The sequence below is a fragment of the Bombus vancouverensis genome, chromosome 7, assembly GCF_051014615.1.
Source record: "Bombus vancouverensis nearcticus chromosome 7, iyBomVanc1_principal, whole genome shotgun sequence".
In the NCBI taxonomy this organism is placed as follows: Eukaryota; Metazoa; Arthropoda; class Insecta; order Hymenoptera; family Apidae; genus Bombus; species Bombus vancouverensis.
The window spans coordinates 1,187,109-1,202,730 of NC_134917.1; positions in this window are offsets into that span (position 1 = coordinate 1,187,109).

Below are 15,622 nucleotides of genomic sequence, written 5' to 3' on the forward strand. Positions count from 1 at the left end.
AACAGCGGACTGCCTAGCTGCCATATCCGAGCTCCCCCACCGCCGAGGATAGCCGTCGATGTCCCTCTCTCTGTCGCGCGAAACACCCTTTTGCGGGCCTCTTCTTCTCGCCCGTTGCACGCGCCAGATCGCTCTCACTCCCGTACCCGGCTTGTGGGCGTGATATTAAATCGCTGCCGTGCTTCAGACTCGCCGCCGCCGCCAGGAACGTACTTAGTCGAAAGGAGAGCCTGCAAACGATACATACACCCGAATGAAACAGCGTTTCGAACTTGGGAAACGTTCGCCGATGATCCGACGAGTTTGGCGATTTAAAGTAATTAAGAATGCCTCGTTCTCGCGTGTAAAACTGGGTTTTCGGCGGAAAGATGGCTTGCTGGAGGAAAACAACCGACGATTGGTTGTGCGAACGATAGTACTTGGCGTTTATGATCAAGATTGGAAGGTACTTTCGACACTTTTGGTCTATCGGACGTTTAATCTGTAACGCTGTGAGGAAGTCGGAAAGGCTAAAAGTTGTGAAAATAGGGGTCTGCGTGGAGGGTTGATAGAGACGGGAGAAGGATCGGTGAAGCGGTGCAACGAGATCGGCGTACTTCCGGTAACGCTTTATGGGAAATGTTACGCGACTGGAGAACCGATAGAGACAGATTGGCAGGACAGAAAGCGGGAAGAAGTATATATAAGAAAAGATAAAGCGATATCAAACGACGACGAAGGAGAAGAAGACGAAGGAAAAAAGAGGAGTGTATACGCGAACGAAGTCTCGCGGATGAAGAGGGGGATGAAGGAAAAGAGTAAAAATGGGGAAAAAAAACGACGGAAGGAAATCGAGAAGCGGTAGTGGCAGAGTTTTGCTCACGGACTACGGTGGTTGGCGGGGCTGTCCATATCCGAGGTAAACTCTATCCAGGTTACTGTAGTCTAGCTGTCTCTGTTTTGCGGTAGGCGGTAACCGCCACGGACGCAGCTCCAATGAGCGAGTAGCCCGCCCTCTGGATGCCCCACTAGCTTACCCTCTGCTGGAGATTTATTGAAATTTTATTTTTATGGCCGGTAAGCACGGCGTCCGGTGGATGCAGGGGGTTGCAGGGTGCGCGTCGGGGCCAGACGGAACGAAGGAGAGAGGAGGATTCCTTCTCGTTTCCTCCAACTTTTTTTCCACGTTTCCTCTATCCTCGTTTCGCCACCAACGACAGCCACCCTGTATTTTATCCCTTTCCCTCTTTCGCCTTTTTTCCCTCTTTGGCCTGGCTGTACGCTGCCGCGTAGCCCGGCCACTTTATTCACTACGTCCTTTTAATTCAATAGCTACCCTTTTTATAAGGTAGCGGCCGCCGAGCGAAGACGGAAGTCGGCCGCGTCGCTTCCAACGTCAACCACGGGACAATATGCCAGCGATCGCTTCGCTTACTTGCCTATCGACGCAACCTTCTTCTTCGACTTTTCTTACCTTTAAATATGCGAATGGTCGACCAAACTTTGCAATTGTCTATCGCATCCGTTTATCGCGATTCAAGGGAGATTACGGTTCACCGTAATGCCTCGAACATAGCGATTACCATCGACGAGGATCGAATCGAACGCTTGAAATCATGGGGACTTTGGAAAGATTTGATATTGTCGAGAGGGGTTGTTACGTTGAAGGGCGTAGACAGAAATGGTTATAAACGCGTTAAAAGGCAGTAGATCGAGACTCTGGTACGTTCATGCTAGACTATTGTAGTCTGGCGTTACAACGTCGTCGTGTGTTTAACTTATTGATTAGCATCCTCACGCATCTTCCTGGTATGGCGTGACATGATGCTACACGATCTACATACGTATTCTTGTGGATGAATTACCATTATTATCTTTGGCGTTACAATAGCAAGTAAGTTGTCTGTTAGGTCCAGCAGATCTTTTGTTTTTTTTTTTTTGTGCTACGATACTTTGATGCAACTATGCTTCTTGGATTTTACATGATAATAAATAATGGCATCGTCGGAATGTCATAGAAATTAATTTGTGATTATCGTGACAGATATTCGGGATAAAATACGTTAGGTGCAACTACTGATAGGCAAGCTGAAGTAAACAAAATTTGCAGGTGGAAATTGAAATTATTTTATCCTTCGCTACGAATGCCTCGTTTCTTTATCTTATAAATGTTATTACAAATATTCAATTGCATCGTTTATGTAGCATGACAAACGGCAGAGGAAAAAGAAACATTGAAACGCTTTATTTCCCGAACGTCGAAGCGAAAATTCATACTTGTCCAGCGGCGTGCGTCACCGGGAACGGTTATTTCAGTGTAGAAATAAGTTCGTAATAAACGTTGAAATACTACGCGCTGACAAATAACCGAAATTCGTTTTTGTCAGAATAACGATGCAGTTAATCGTTGTTGCTTTGTCGACGATCGCACGCGCAACTTACCATCGATGCGCGCTGGAATTTAAAAAAAAAAAAAAAAAAAGACGGTCACTGTGGGAAAAACAATTAAACACGATAAAATATTTCGAAGACAAATTACGATCTCTCGGAGAAGAAGCAAATTTTGCAGAAATGCCACGCGCAGATACCAAGAAGCCATATTGCTTCCAGAAGGGGCGGATGTCAAAGAAATTTAATAAACACGGCAGAAACGCTTCATCGTTCGACTATTCGGCATTCTTGCATTAATACGAAGATAATTTACAGCGTAGAGTTAATATCCGAGACGTACTGCTTTCGAAGTGGCTCATCGACAGGCCGAACCACACAGGCAGAAATTAGATTGTTTCAATTCGCGAAGTAACACGCGAGCACAAACCTTAATTCCGCGAGATCTTTGAAAAAAGAAAAAAGAAAAGAAAAACATTCGTGTTAGCACATGGGAATACGTGGATAATGGTATTAGAGATAATTAACGTCGGTGGTCCATAGTATTCGATCACTAGTCGAGCGAGAACGACGAGAAACGTTCGAGCGCCGCGCGGCGATGTGCGTGGTCGAACAAACGCTGACTGTCCATGGAAAATGGTGTAACCAGCGGTTCGCTTGGTTCCTGCGCTTCCAAAAATACGCTGGAATTCTCCGGTTTAATGAAACAGACATAACCAGAGAATGCACGGCGGGATTCGTGCGCGCACCACAGGAATTCTTCGGCTACAACTCAATTGTATATTTCAAATATCCGCCGTTTGCAGTTTTTATTCTCGGTCACCAGCTACATTAACTTTTCGCGACTGGGTTTATTACCGGTTAATTATTGTTACAATCGCGTTCTGGCAGCTCGATAACCTAGGTTCGATGCACCTTTGGAGGGAAAAGTCGAAATATAAATTGTCAGAAGGAGAATGTTATAATAGTCGAACGAATCGTTTAATCAAGATTGTCGTCCTTCCAGAGAATTCGTCGAACGAATTTCGAACGACTGGAAAGAATAAAAAATGTCGAGTAGCTCGGATCGATTGAATCAGACGTATTTTTAACTTCGAGGCTAACGTTCAAATCGGAGTATTTATATTTCTTTTTAATTTTCTCCTTGCCTTCTCCGGCCTCGTTTTGTTTCTTTAAACGATAGAAGAGACGAGAATTGCAACAATGGCAACACACGAAACACTTGGGCGGCGGAAACACGCAGAGGCATATGTGCCTGTAGGCGATCGATTTTAAACAGGCGAGACGAGCAGCGGCAAATTGACAATGTGTCGAATGCAGACTACCGATGCCTCTGGCTAAAACTACCCTTCCGCGCTGCGAGATCGAGGTTCGTTTTAGGTGTAACACATCGCGCGTTTTCCGAAAAGACTTTGCGTCGTGAATTCTTTATCTTTTTTCCAACGCAGGATTCTTTTAACGTTACTTCGACTCGACAACGGGAAGTCGGGAAGCCCCGAGTTATTACGTAGTCTATTCCCTAATTTCGCAAGCAATTTCTTAGACCACGCATATTTATTCCAAAGCATTTTCTCAAGTATCGAATCCAGATTGCCTATCGAGGAAACAGACGTTCGAATAAGCGAACCAGAATACTCGATCAATTGCGTAGAAATGGTTTCCGGGATTCTTTGAAGTCAAATCACCACTGACAACGAACCGGCGTATGATATCAAAATTGAAGGGAAAAGGGGACAGTACCGTTCTGCGGACAGATTCGTTTGGACAAACGAAATCTCTGTCCTCTGTCTAGTTAATTTTTCCGTCGTAGGACTCGTGCAGTTTCATCCTCCAAATATTCGACGAAGCAGAAGGCGAATGCTCAGGCTCACCCACCTGGGCCCACACGCCTGTGGAAGTAATACCACTTTCGCGACGCACCGTGCGCCCCGCCTGTTCCAATTGGAACAACGTGCACGGGCAACAGGCGACACACAGGTAGACAGGAATTTCTGATATTACATACCAGAAGCCGGTATGCCCCCCATAACAATCCCGAGGGAGTGTACGAGGTTCTCCACATACGCCAGACATATTCCACGTCTAGCACGCCTCCCCGACTCTCGTCACTGTCTGTCTCCTGCTCGCTACAAATAGGCAACTGTTCCGCGTCTATCTCGCTCCCTTTCTCTCCCTTTCTCTCCCTTTCTCTACCTCTCTCTGAGACTCGTTCTTGTCATCCTCGTGTTTCCCTTCTACCCTGTTCGATTTCAATCCTCCATAATCGCTTGGCGAACTCGTCACGTCTTTAACGACGGAGAAGCCACTCCAATAAAAGACCTCTTTTCGACCTTTCGAGGCAAGCAGAAAGTTCCTATCGAAGTCGGAGGGGCATTACGCTTACCCGAAATATCTCTAAACGAACGTAAGTTGGATTTGCTAGACGATCAACGGTGGACGATCAACTCGCTTACGAGTCGTTTTAAAATATTAGCATCGCGCCCGTTATGGGAGTTCTGCGTAACCAGCAATGTCCACAACGTCGAACGCTTTAAACGCGATTACCGTAACCGGTTCCTCGATGAACAGGGTATAATTAGTTTAAGTAATTCTGTTTTATTAAAAGAAGTATGGTCGAACGGTACATAGAAAAGTAAAACGAATATGCATATCGGTCGGCAATCGTGCCTTCGTTCGATTCGTTAACCGAAGGATCTCTAAATTAGAAATTTTAACAAATCAGTTTCAGTTGGATTATAGTTTTGATCCTCGTGAATGTAAATACGACGCGCTTTATCTCGAAAGCACAGGGAATCCTCTTAAATAAAATGAAATTATTATGTTGGAAAAATTGGCATTCGAGCTACTTTATCTCCTATAATTAACCAGTTAATATTTAAACGCGTTGAATCGAACATTTCGGTAAACAGTATACGTGTATAGAACGCAACACGGTGCGGTTTTAATTACATGAAAACGCGAGCACCACGTGACTGGTCAGAAACGTTAAAAATTAGATTTGAAATGCGAACACCTGAAAACGGCTGGTTCCTTTGGAAGTTCGAGAGATGGTCGGAGCCTAATCGTGATTTGTCAATGGAGTGTTTTAAACGCACGACATCTGCTCACTTATCACGAAAATGGGCTGCATGTTGAGATAGGTCGTTCCACAAGGATTTAGTGCCTTCGTTAAGCCGTAAGCTTCATTCAATTTTCTCCAATTTGTGGCAATTTGTGCTTACAGCACCCACATGCTCTCGTGCCCCCACTCTTTAACACCGAGCCTCGGACGAGAGTGTGAACGTGCGCGCGCGTGTGCATACACACACGCAACACATACAAACACGGACGTACACGTACACAATTGCAGAGAAATGGTCCTCCAGCGAAATTCATTCTATGCGTGCACTTCTCCAGTTGGAACTCTTGAAAACTCTTTCCAATGCCGGTTTTCCGAAATGCCTGGCCGCCTATACACGATTACGGTTGATCGCTGAAAGCTTTCGCCCGATAGATTTTCATGAAACCGATGCCCGATTATATTACCACCACGTGCAACTTGAAAGACTACTTGTTACGCGCTTCTCGTCGTACTCTCTTTTTCTCCCGACCGGATATTCGTTGAATTTTCGTGCGTTTCGATACGATATCTCTCTCTCATTATTATTTGCAATAACTGCGATCTTTCGTTCATCCTATTTCTGTATTGAATTTTCCGTTTTTTTCCTTCCTTTTTTTTTTTTTTTTTTTTTGATCGGAGAATATGGACGAATCGTTCTGCAGCGATATCGTCCATTCAGGATTATAACTGGCATCATAAAATATCGAAAAACACATTCTGGGTCAGTCAAAGTCGACATGTCAATTTACCATCTACCTACTGCCTTCTTGATCGTTTCCAACGGTGCGGATTAATTCATACTTTTCTTTGAAGGAAAAGCATATAGGCTCACCTACTGTCATGAACAAACTACAAAATTATGAAAGTAGAGCACATGAAGTTTCGTTAATGAACGGAGTCATGGGATTATGTAATATTGCCGCGTTTTGCAATATTGCTAGACACCGAGCGATCGTGACCAAATCTACGCCACTCGTATCTCAACGGTATAGACGTCTCGTGACTATAAAATTAATAATTATAAAGGCATACTGCAACTTGAAGCAGAATTTTCCGTGAAACCTATAGAAAACATCTGCATACGTATCTTCTAGTTGCCTTGAATTTCAATCGAACTCAAACGATTTCAATAGCACCGAGCGAATGAAATTACGCGAGTGAAATGTAGGCAGCACTAGAGAAGCAGAACGGAGATGTACGCAATTACCGCGGAGCGAAACACGTCGAAGTGCAAATTTTGATTTTGCTGGCTGGTTTTCGCTCTTTCGATTCGGAACTCGAGCCATCCCACTAACGAAATCAACGCGTAGCGAACGCGGCCCAGTCCGAGCACGGTTTATCGAATGAAGTTTTTAATAAATCGTCTAGCTGGCATCCGTGTCGACTTTGCAGGGTCGTATCAGGCCGCGAGGCGGATTCTGGCGAACGACGAGAGCGCGCGATTCCGAATAGCTACACGCGTGCTTAAACCTTTGTTGCAGAGAGAAGTACGGACTCTCTCTCAAGTACCATTCCGAAATTATTACATTCTAGTGGGGTGGATATTAGCTCCGCGCGTATGCTTTCATTAGACGTTACCTTCGAGCGTTTCAATTTAACGCGGAAACCACCCCTCAGTCTCGTTCACAGGTCTATAATATCCGACCAGGCACTTGCCGACTCTCTAGCGTGCTTCATTTGGACGTCGATCGAGTTCCAGCCATATCTCACATTCCAGTTACGGCTACCAACGAGTTTCCGAACGGCGATGCCACGTTTCTGCAAATATTTTGCCACTCGACGCGGCCGGCTTTTGCTTAATTGCCGAATCTGCCGGTGTACGCCGTTTACGCGAGGTCGCTTTTCACCGCGATCCACCGTTCACAGTTGCTTTCGACCGTCAAGCGTCTTCTCGATCCTCGCCAGCCAGTCCACGGAATCGGCTTTCGATTCTCCGATTCACCGCCATACGTTCGAGTTTACACGTTCGATCTCGAATCGCGCCGGGTTTGTGAATTTTGCATAGATTTAATTGAGTGGTCGGATCTCGTTGATCCAGTGGATTGTTGTTTTAAGGGAAAAATGATGAATTGACCGAATAAACGATTTTGTTTATACACGCGCGTATCACACCGTAGCAAAGTTGTCGAATATTATAGATTTTCATTAAGAAGATTTTTGCTGCGTTTTTGCCAGACCGGTTTACAACGTTCATCCTCTGATACGCGTGAAACTTTCGAGTATCATAAATTTACGTTTGAAAAGTTTTTATTCGGAAGAGGATTTAAGGTTGATTAAGGTCTGGTATATAAATTGATTCGATTAGCGGAAGTATTTTACGATGCACGCATTTGTTAAAAATCTATATGCTGGTATTTTATTCGCTGAAAATGAAGCAAAAACGTGGAAAAGATTTTAATCGAGACTTTCAAAATTAATCGTTCCGAGTTTCGAAACTTTCGCCTATAACTTTCTATCGTGTTTTTTTCCTCCGGTATTAATTCGGAACTAAGAATGTTATTGAAAACGTGCCAGGAGCTTGATTATTTCAGCCTCGTAATTGTATTCGTTGGTGGCCTTCAGCTGCGAGTATTTTTGCGAACGAGAACTCCGCCTGCTTAATCCACCCCTGAGAATCGTTCGACGGAAACTTGTGGTCGGGCCTCTTCTTGTGTATGTCCAAAGTTTAATTAGTTTTTAGAATGTATTGAGCGACGGAGGGACAGGTTAAGTTCAGTGCAAGTTCTAGTGGCGGGACAATTTTACCGGGAAGTTTTTCAATTTTCTCAACTCACCGACTATTCCCGGAAAGGATCGGGGACGTCTCCGCGCTTCTCTCGTTATCCCAGATTTGTTTATCGTTATCCGAAAGAATCCGAGCAGATCGCTGAAACTTTCTAAGAAATCTTTTATTTTCCGACATCGACGACATCGATATTCGTTAGTAACATTAATTAACAGCCTCGCTAACCTTTTGATTAATTAAATTTGACGCGTAATATACCTCGTATGTTTTATGATAATGTTTATAATTATAATCGAGTAACGATTTTTTTAACTCTGCTGCAATGGTGACTGAGATTTGAAAACGATAGGCAAAATCCTTAATATTTCCAAAACTCTCTACAATTTCTATATTGTGGAGAAAAGATAAGGGACGAAAGGGAAAGAGTAGTAGGCAAATCAGGTACGGGTTACACAGAAATAGAATGTTTCGTTTAATAATCGAAAAGTTGAGGATCAGTAGAGATGATAGGACAATATCTGCTAAAGAATTCTCTGAGACAACAGATAAACATTTCTTCATTGCGACATAAAATAATAATTCCAAAGAGTTTTGGACAGTTTGTTCCAAGGATGGAGAATAGTTTTAACTTGGTAATTTTCATTGGTTCAGATAAAGATACGCGAAACTCGATTACGGTACAGCCTCTTTAGATTTGTCTCCCGCCTCTCGGTTTTTCTTTATCTCCGTTTCATCTTCCGTTTCCCTCGTCCTCGCCCTCGGTTGGTTCCATCTTTCTCTCTCTCTCTCTTTGTCTAACTGAGCCAAGACTTCGTTAATGGAAATTGATTACCGCAAGAAGACGATATCTAAATCACGTTGTTCTCTCTTCTAGTACGTCCAAACTTTATCCCCCTCCATCTACGGGTCGCAATTCTTTATCCGACAATTTTCTTTCGCGATAATCACCTCGACGTATACCAGACGGATTTTCTCCAACTGGTATTTTTGTACTTCCGAATTCTCTACTCGAAATTGAAATAATTGTTTAATTGGTTAATCCCGGCACGATTGAAAAACAATTTATTACATTCTAAATGACGTGATTATTGATCTAGTTGCGGTATGCAGTATCGCTTCGAAATGCGATATTAATGTAAATTTAACAATGTGAATTATCTTGTTTTATTCGACTGTGATTTACTGCGAAACTCGTTCCGGCTATTTGTTATAAAATATAATCAGTGAATTTTAGCCATAATAACAAGAATTTTCGAACCACATGAACGCATAATCGCACGCGCAGAGAATTACGTAGAATTTATCCGAATCTCAAAATTTCCTTCTTCCAGTTTCCTTCTTTTTTGCTTGTTTTATCAAATTCGATGCTGCAACAACCAGCCTTTGATTCGTTTCTAAATATACCATATTCGACGTATATAATTGCGGTTAAAATTGTACGATGAAACTTTCGATCGTAATAAGAGTGAACGTTCATTTCGTCAAAAGAATCTACGTGTTCTTGGTAATTTGCAAGGGAAGAAAATCGGCAACTGGTAATTTCGATGGGCTTCTAACGATAGTTGGTGATTTAATCGTTTGAAAAATCTGTAGATTACCGTAGAAAGCTGTCATCGAAAATTCTTTCAAAGAAGATGCTATTTTTGAGAGGTTTTGACTAACGAGCTGCGTTGGCAGTTCTATAGAAGCACGGATTGCGTGCTTCTGTAGCGGATTAGGGGCGAGACACATCAGTATGGGCGATAGAGTCGATTTTAAACTCGTCACAAGTGGATTTAGCACCTTCCCTGGACTATGCAGCCGGCGACGCGGCGTCGCCGAGACCATGCAAGCTGTTATCCAGCAAGTCGGTATTCTTGATCCCGTTCCGCAGTGAGCTCTGGACTTACTGCTAAAACGTGGGAAGATTTACTTGGAAACTTAAGTCCTGCCTAAAGATTTATTACCGGCCTCTCATATCTTCGAATTCTTGACTACTGCTGCGCACACCGATGCAATGTTCTGCATTTTGATGTCCTTTTGCAACTACCACGATACGGAACGAAGCAAGCGTCCCCGTCTTTGCAAGTCAACGCGTTTCTGTCGCCTTGAAGTTAACGATAATGTTAATTGTAATGTTGCAATAATTTTAAACGGACAGGTTTCTGCCCGTTAAATATGAAACAAAATAAATGAAACTGTATTTGAGAATAAGACAGGCATGAGATAATAATAACGTAACTTGACAACGACCCTCGCTAAACAGATCTGGTTTCTACGAATTTTCTTTCTGAATTCTACCACGCTTTTACGATTTACGCCGGACTCCCTCCTGTTCTCAATTATACCGCACTTTCAAAGATCATACTTATATAATATATGTATATATATATATCTATGTAGCACCGTGTAATCCTTGAATCATTCCTTGCATGAGCTTTTACTGCCACGTAATGAATAAATTGTTTTTAATCTTATTTATTCAATCTATTTGTCTCAGCTACAGCAATTTAAAGTTTAATCATCGGAGAATCTAGCCGACCGAATCAAAATCTAGTTGCACTTTCTTTATTTCGTAATTTCTTTATTTCATAATTTCTTTATTTCATAATTTCTTTATTTCTTGGATTATATTCGAAGGAGGATGATAAAGTAGAAAACAGATGTAGACGATTTATCATAAAACAATCGACCACATACAAAATATAACCCTCTCTATGCGATGGTAAATCGCGATACCGTGCTTTTCCCATGACTGTTCGAACGTCGATGATCCTATAGACCGTTTTCCTAGGGACAGTCGCTTCCTCCGACTTGACTTTGTGAACATTTCACGTCCGAAGCCCCAATTAAGTAGAATGACTGACCCATCCTAGATGTCGAGAATCTACTGACTCGCGATCGCTTCCAGAAATCGTTCGGCGGACATGGACATAACTTTATCGGTTGACGCGTGTTTACGGGGCGCACCCTGACCGGGGTTGGCCCATTGTTTGCCCTGTGAAGCGCACGCAACGCGGAATCATCCCTTGACGCGTGACTTACGTGCCTGTAAAGCCAAACACAATCGGACGGGTCGCGTATGAATACGTATACTTCGCGGAAGATTCACGCGATGAGTGGTCAAGTTGCACGGTCGAAGGGAACTTGGGCTTCCTGGAACGAGAGACCATGTTGTCAAAAGTGAAACTGTGTTTAATCGAAGAGCGATTACGGCATAAAAGAAAGTTTTATTACCAGAAGTGGTAAAGTGGTCAAAGCGACTAACTCGTCATTTTTCATGGTAATTTTATAAATTTATCGATTCGAGCCTTCTTCCTCTCAATTACGCGTACCAGTTTATTCAAGCGAAGACCGCAGGGAAGAAATAGGAATAGGATAAGTCACATTTTCCATATTTAATAAGGTAGCGGTTTTAAAATTTAGTACGTTGCCAATTACTCTTAAGGCAAAATACGTATTTTCCTGTCGTCTTTATAATTCAAAGATATTACTCGTTATAAGATTGAAATAGCGGAAGACATTCAAATATCGAAGATATTGATTCAGTACATCAACAGTATCCCGCATTTAACGTAACTTCTTTTCATTTTCAGGTATTTTATATTAGCATGTTCCTTTTAATATCCTTTAATATCCTTTTCGAATAATAAAGTGACATTAAAACAAAAAAAAAAAAAACAAAAAAAAAAAAGAAAAGAAACAACAAAAATGTACTTTTATATAGTATATCTCTAATCTACGATATCCACGATATTTACTAGTATTTATGTAAGTATTTATCTACAACTAAATAACTTTTTTCCTGCAATTTATTCTTAAATAGGATTCTCTTCGATGTTTGAAGAATGTTTAAGGTTTGGAGGATGATAGGTAACAGATAAATATTGCAGATATAAATTGTCTCATTTTAGTGATCGTTTGGGGGTAATCTTAGGACTTGCGGTTCCTCGATACGCGCGCAAGGTTGAACTTCGATTCGGCTCGAATTCGCTATGTGCGTCCCCGTATTATAGGACGACCAGCTACCCCATTGGATTAGGAGACCCCATAGAGGGAAAAATGTAATATAAAAGGCTTACCGGCTAAGCTGTTAATATGTTGTAGGACGATGTGTCCGAGCGGGAACTATGTATATATTACACTACTCAAACATATGTCTTTTCTGATCGTGTTTGCGTAGGGAATACAGAGGTTGCGGAGACGCTACGGATCATTCGATTTCGACTACGATCAAGAAACGACTCTTTGATTTTACAGGATGAACGACATTCCGATAGCGACACTGCGATTAATAGACAAATTTTAAAAATATATCTCATACACGCTATTCACTGCAACTTTGGAATCATTTTTTCAATCTACCGTTAATATCGTGTTATTATTAATCGGAAATTAATAACGGAGGTGATGAATAAAAATTTTATTTTCATTGACTGACGTTTCAACGATGAAATTTTCAGCTAAATCTATTTTAAATTCTTGGATTCGGTAGAATACGTCATGGTCTCAAACTTTCGACGAATGAATTCAACAGATGAGGAATGGAAATTTTATTTACATCCTTTCATGGATCTTTGAGTAGCACGATTCCAAGCCAATTTTATATTTACAATTTTATATTTACATTTATTTAGTACCGAAACATATTAGTAATTCCATACTTTTGGCCATGTATACACTCCAAGTTGTATTTCCAAACGATCTTCCATAAGATAAAGATATTATCAGATTTTTAGCGGACTATTATTACGAGCCTTAAATTAACGAAATGAAACGACATGATCGTGTCCTCGCGATCTAAATATAATCATCCTGTCGCTTAGAATCGCGATCAGTCGCAGCAAAAGATGCTTATCGAGCTAAACGAAACGGACACGCTAAACAGAGGCTCGGTGTAGACAACACTTAATATATTTGCGTTTGAATTACGCCCTTACCGATGGCGGCGAAGAAGCAAAAGGGGGAAAAGGGACGAGCTGCGAGACCAACGTTTGCCACGTGCCGCCACGTGGCCGAAAAACTAATTGAGATATGAAATTTATTTGGCACTGTGATGTCAGATTCAATATTCTCGATGAAAACTTTGCATCGTGCGCTATCATTTCGAAATGGCCGTTTATTTATCTATTTATTAGTTTTTCGAATACTTTTTTTTTTTTTTTTTTTTTTTTTAAGAAAACGGAATCAGGTTAATCGCGAGTCAGATATATTTATTTATACTTTAGCTTTTCGACGAATAACGCGGAATTTTGATAACGATATTCATTAACAACGGAGCTACTATTTATTACGACAAGATGCATAAAAATGCAGGGAATAATCGTCCACGTGAACTTTCATCGGACGGACGAGCTCTAATCGGAATATTCCTGGCAACGGGTTTACATTCTCTTCTGGCTGGAAACCGCGCCATCGAGCAACGATAAATAACAATATCAAGCTCGTTGTACTGCTCATAAAACTCTCACGAAGCTGCCCCTGTGTGTCGGTCCTTCGACGCCTCACCGACGAAAGGCCTCGAAAAAGCCGACAAATTCCCCTCTTCGGTCGAACGATCAAAAATTCACGCTGTGATTAAAAGGAAGCCCGACAGTACAGTCCTTTCTATCGACGATCTTTCTATCTCTTCCTCTCCTTTTAACCTGACCACCTTCCGCGTAAGATTGACAAGACAGCCATCGCATCGTAGCCATCGAAACGATCACGCGTCGCTGCGTGTAATGCTCGTGCTGCTGCGAAGAGAGAAAGATGGAAAGACGGAAGAAGCGAGCGATATCGTTCGCTATTTTGGCGCGGAGAATTAATCGTCGCCGCTCTGTCATTTCGATTTTGATCTTAACGGGCGAGAGCAGCGAGGCGTTATACGAGGCCGCTCGATATAGGTAGCAATCCGGCAGTCTGCAGTTAATTTAGAGGCCATTTCCTCTGTAAATAGCCAATAAAAGCACGGTGCGCGTTCGCGCTCCAACTCGCTCGCGCCCGCGTTCACCCCCTCGACTACGAAGGGGTAGGTAGGTGAAACGACGACGAGAGGGGTCGATGTCGAGGAGGGACGGGAGCGAGACGGGACGCAATATTATAAAATTTAATGTCTTGGTTTACGGGCCGCGGAGCCGGCTATAACCTCGCCCCGATATTTACTGGGCAATCGCGAGGCTATATCGTACGCCGATCCAAACCAACCCGCCCTCTTACACCCTCTCGTCCGACTTTCGCCGTTGTTTCGCGTTATTTCGCGCTCCAGCTTTCCCGATCGGCTTTTCCATCAGGTCTTCCAGCCACCGAAGGTCGTTTTGTCGTCGATCTGTCGAAGGACAGATTTTTGCCAGAGTGGAATCGGACTCTAACAGAGTTCGCTACAGGTTTCCATCGGTCTGTTTGCAAACTTGGAACGATCGGCAAATCGTGGTTCGACAGGATCGAACCGCAACGAGGAAGAGCCGTGGCAACTTGGACTTTCGTGGCGATGGTGAAGTCGAGGATTGATTTTCTTCCGGATAGCTGTTTTCTAAATCGAGAAGTTGAAATGGTAAAGGTAAGTGGAACGTATATACCGTATATGCATAGCGAGTTGCATCCATACGTTTTTACGATACAAATTTCAAAATGCTTATCGATGATCACGTATGTTGGAATTACTAAGCTTGATCAATCAGCGTTCTCATTGTGTCCTAAAAAGATACGAATCGTTGAGAGTTGGCGATTAGTGGATGGTCCTTTGAAATAGCCCGATAGGAGTGGAAAGTTTCCTGCGACTGATTTCTAATCTAATCTTGTATCGACGTATCACGCTATCGATGTTTATTCGAAAATAGGATTAAAGCGAACGAAAAGGACCGCGGCTGATTTCTAATTGACGACACAGCTACAATACGTAAAAACCTATGCTTCGCTTAGACGTCATAGTTGAGAAGGGACAGTAAGAGCGAAGAAACAAAAAGCGTGTATACTCAGGACGAATAAAGAGTTTTGCGTGGACGCGACGTTGAGAAAACTAGCAACGGAGCTGGATAAGAGATATCGTTTCCGACGAACGTTTACCTGGAACCTTTTTCTCTCCTTTTTCAAATGTGAGCACTTTTACTTTTCTTTCAAAAAAAAAAAAAAAAAAAAAAAAATAAATTAAACCAACAAGTACACGTTGCATAGATTTTTACTCTTCCGACGTCGAAATTAACGCGGTAACTAAAAAACATCGATAAGAATAATATCGTTACGGTAAACTTGCAAAGGTGTGTTCGCCTGAAACGATATTTAGCAGGCGAAGCAAACGTTCTCTAAACATTCGCAACTTCTCCCTCGATTTACCTGTACCTCGGTGGTTCAGAGGCTACTCCGTCAATCAATCGTAGCGGAGCAAACTTTCTTCCACGTGCAGTGTCCACGAGCAGAACCAGCGGATTCATTATCGGTCATTTAGTTGGTCAGCTGGCCGAGGCGAGGAAGCG